The sequence below is a fragment of the Ricinus communis genome, chromosome 2, assembly GCF_019578655.1.
Source record: "Ricinus communis isolate WT05 ecotype wild-type chromosome 2, ASM1957865v1, whole genome shotgun sequence".
In the NCBI taxonomy this organism is placed as follows: domain Eukaryota; kingdom Viridiplantae; phylum Streptophyta; class Magnoliopsida; order Malpighiales; family Euphorbiaceae; genus Ricinus; species Ricinus communis.
Window position 1 is genome coordinate 25471214 of NC_063257.1, and position 4526 is coordinate 25475739.

The window sequence follows — 4526 nt, forward strand, 5'->3', positions numbered from 1 at the left end:
CTCATAGAAGGGGTAAATTTTCTAATATGAGAAAACAATCTCGTATAAGGGGTAAACTTTTTAATATGAGAAAACAACCCCGTAATACGGGGATATTTATTTGCCATTCTTGTAATCTTCTTGATGGATTGGGGTTCACCTTTATTGATGGATTGTGCTTAATTATTAGATTTTTATTGATGGATTGACCAGGAGCTCTAACCTTGATCCCATAGAACCCTTATCTGAGCCGAAGCGCTCTCTCAGATTATTGAGACGACGTTTGCAGGCAGTTGAGGAGGAGGACAGAGTTACAGTTCAGGTTGAAGGAGCTGACGTGATAGAGAACCACAACCCCCAAGCCGATGACGATCAGAGGACGATGTACGAGTTTGCTCGACCATCTTTGGATAGGACGAAAACTAGTATAGTCAGACCTGCTGTAGCAGCCAACAATTTTAAAATAATAGCCAATGTTATCCAGATGATCCAGCATAGCGTGCAGTTTGGAGGATTGCCTAGTGAGGATCCCAATGCTCATATCTCCAACTTTTTGGAGATTTGTGACACATTCAAGATAAATGGAATAACCGATGATGCCATTCGACTGAGATTGAATCCATTTTCCTTGAGGGACAGAGCCAAGAGATGGTTGCAATCTCTTCCACAGCAGACAATTACTACCTGGAAGGCGTTGGCCGAAAAATTTTTATATAAGTATTTTCCTCCCGCTAAAACTGCTAAACTTAGAAATGATATATCTTCTTCTGTGCAGTTTGATGATGAAAGCATGTACGATGTATGGTAGAGGTTTAAGGACCTTTTGAGATGCTACCCACATGACGGATTGCTAGTATGGATGCAGGTTTAGACTTTCTACAGCGGGTTGAACCTTACGATGAGGCAGATGGTGGATGTTGCAACAGGTGGGGCGCTAAACAGTAAGACGCCCGAGCAAGCTCAGAACTTGATAGAGGAAATGGCCATGAACAATTATCAGTGGCAATCCTCTAGGAGCCGACCAGGAAGACAAGGAGTGGTCAACCAAGTGGATTCCACAGCAGCCTTGGCAGCTCAGGTGGAGCTTCTAGGCAAGAAGATTAACCAACTCTAGATGCCGGTTCATGCAGTGAAGGTTGGTCATAGTTTTGTTGCGTGCATACAAAGGCAAACTCGCATCACAGTCTGCGAGAGGTATGTTTGCTTCATCTTCCTCTACTTTTCCATATGTTTTTGCTGTGTCTTCTGATGTTGAGCAGGTTGATTATATGCGGAATGCCCCAAGGTAGCAGAATGACCCTTACAGCAACACATACAACCTTGGGTGGCGAAATCATCCCAACTTCAATTGGAGGAACAATAATGCTCAGGGTCCACCTGGTTTTTAAAGACTTCATCAGCAGCCACAGCAACAGCCAGCTGGGCCTGCACAAGCTCCTCCTCCACCAGAAAAGAAATCAAATTTAGAGGAGCTTATGATGAAGTTTGTGACGTTTATAGAGATGAGGTTCCAACAAACTGATAGTGCACTTAGGAATCAGCAGGCCTCGATTCAGAACTTGGAGACTCACATTGGCCAAATCTCTAAGATGTTGTCTGAGAGGCAACAAGGAGCGCTCCCTAGCACCACTGAGTCTAACCCGAGGGAGCACGTGAACGCCATCACTTTGCGTTCAGGTAAGTTAGTTTCAGCTCCTTCAAAGCCTGTTGTTGACGACTCCACTATTGATGTGCAGGTTGAGGCGAGCAGTAAGGTTAAGGAACTTGAGGGAAGAAAGGTGAAATCAATTCCAGTCAGGGAATATCAACCTAAGATTCCTTATCCTGCTATAGTCAAACAAGAAGAAGCGCAAGAGCAGTTCAGTAAGTTTTTAGATATTTTTAGACAACTGCATATTAACTTGCCTTTTATTGATGCATTGGAGCAGATGCCGAAGTATGCCAAGTTCTTAAGGGACATACTTAGCAGAAAAAGGAAGTTGGAGGAGGTAGCCTATGTTTAGCTTAACGAAGAGTGCTCAACAGTGTTTCAAAGCAAGTTGCCAGAGAAACGTCACGATCCAGGGAGTTTCACTATTCCTTGCACTTTAGGTAATTTGTGTGCTAATGATGCATTAGCTGATTTGGGGGCCAGCATAAATGTCATGCCCACTAGTTTGTTCAATAAGCTAGGTTTGGGGGAGGTAAAAACCCACTAGGATGTGCATTCAATTAGCTAACCATTCTGTTAAGCTTCTTAGGGGGATTGTAAAGAATGTGCTAGTCAAGGTAGATAAGTTCATATTTCCTGTGGACTTTGTGGTTATGGATATGGATAATGAGCATGGTATACCGTTGATTTTAGGGAGACCTTTCCTTGCCACAGCTAGAGCTAAAATAGACGTATTTGAGGGAATGTTAGAACTTAATGTAGGGGATGACTGTGTTACTTTTAGTTTACCCCCATTTGATAGTTCTCCCACCGACCATGTTCATGTCATGTGTAGTATTTATGGAATTGGTCCTGCATGTAATAAGCAACCACAGGATCTACAAATGGATGATGCTATACATGTTTCTTTCCCTGTTGATATGTGTTATTCATCTGAAGAAAACAACTTGTATCAATTTGAGACTTTATGCTATGATACACCCGAAAAGGGTAGTTGCAAGTTTGTTTATGACAGGTCACTTAGCCAAGATTTGGAGTGGATGAATGGGCATTCCAACTCGGTGCGGAGAGCACCTCCTTGGTCATCTACCGCACACATTGGACCTCCTCTTTGTGCTTATATGCCTCAAGCCCCAACTTACATTGAGCCCACCTTCTCAATTTTCCTACGATGCAGGAATGCTGCTGCAGAGTCCAGCTAGATGACTCGAACAAAAAGAAGTGCCTTTGGGAGGCATTCCTGAATCTATTTTTATGTTTTTTGAATTTTTGGACATCTTTTATTTATGTAGTTATTTTTTTTAGTTAGATATTTCAGTTTGTTTTTAGTTTTTTTTTTATTTTGAGATGATTTTATTTTATTGAACCTTTTACTAGATGTTGCTTGGTATTTGTTTATTCTTGAGTTTTGCAGGAGTTAGCCTACTCGATGCTCATACGTAATTTTGAGGACTAACATATTTTGGAGTGTCAAAAGCACACATCAAGGGCAGTATCTAGTAGACTTTCTAGTTTTTATCTCTTTCTGTTGTCTTGTTTTTCTTTTAGTTTTCTAGTTTTTTGTGGACTCCCATAATTTGCTTCTTTGTGCGTATTTTTTTTTTGGAGTGCCTACCTTATTTCACACTGAGGACAGTGTTTCTCTTAAGTGTGGGGTAGGTACCTTAGTTTTGTGCAGGTACCAATTTTGTTTCTGTTGTTTTTATTTTGCTTTCATTTCCCTTATTGATTGAGTCCGTTCATTCTTACTGTCCTTATCTTGAGTTTTGTTTTAATCAAGTAGTTGATAGTTTTTCTCTTTTGAATGGATACCCTTATAGCTTTTATCGAATCTTGTTGAAAGAAGGCAATGAACGAATCTCTTAATTTTAGTCAAGCCAGGTAAAACTGGTATTTTTCCTTAATTTTTTTCATTTTACTTTATCTTAGATATAGAACACTGTTAATATTGATGCTTATTAGATTGTTTGATTGTTTAAACTTTGGTTTGAGAATTCATGCAATTTTATCCCACTCAAATGGTGAGGCTTTTATGCTCCTTATGTTTTTTATTAGTGAGCATTGTGCAGAACTTTTGTTTCTAGAACTTGCTTTGTGATGACTTTTGAGATTACATGAATTTTGATAGTCATGAGATGATTTGGGCACTTAGGAATTACACAATTTGGCCAAAAGCCTAACCCTGTTTTTCCCTTAGTGAACCCATTTTGAGCCTTAGCCTTTTTCTCTCATTGTAATTCACCTTCGATACTCATTTTATCACTTCTATTCATTCTACCATTCTTTCTACCATTGTTGCTGGAAATTATGTACGTTTATGCTGCATTTCATTTTGGATCAATTTGCATATATTCACTAAGTTACTAGATTTTTCGTAGATGCTCCCTTCAATCCAAATGGTACATATCATTTTACTACTTTTGATTGAGCATTGTATTACTTCATCCTGCGTTATCTGTTAAAACAAAAATAAAAATAAAAATAAAAATAAAATAATAATAATAAAAATAAAAATAATACATATATGTATAATTTTCTTTTAGTTCATTTCGAGCATCATCTTATTATTGGAGCAACTTAATATTCAATTTTGGTACAACATTTGATCCTCGGCTATTTTCTTGCATTACCTACATAATTTTCCAGCAACTTTTAGCTTACTTTCCATATTTCTCCATACCCTATCTTAACCCCATTACAACCTGGCTCAAGACCCTTTGATCATGTTTATTGATTATTTCACAGTAGTGGAGATTGGATCTATAAGCAAGTTTATGGTAAGCACCTTTTTCTGTATTTTTGCGTTGAGAGCTTGACGATATTCGTTCACCTATATACACTTGTGTGTTTTGAGTGACATCTTGTAAGGCATGATTCTCAAAGTCTCAGTTTGGAT

General features: G+C 38.8%; 1 non-coding gene across 1 annotated transcript; it reads right to left on the minus strand.

Annotated features, from left to right (window-relative positions):
- Positions 1 to 721: 721 nt before the first annotated feature.
- On the minus strand, positions 722 to 828 carry LOC112536273. Its single transcript, XR_003080319.1, has one exon. It is a non-coding gene; the product is annotated as a small nucleolar RNA R71 (small nucleolar RNA).
- Positions 829 to 4526: the final 3698 nt, after the last annotated feature.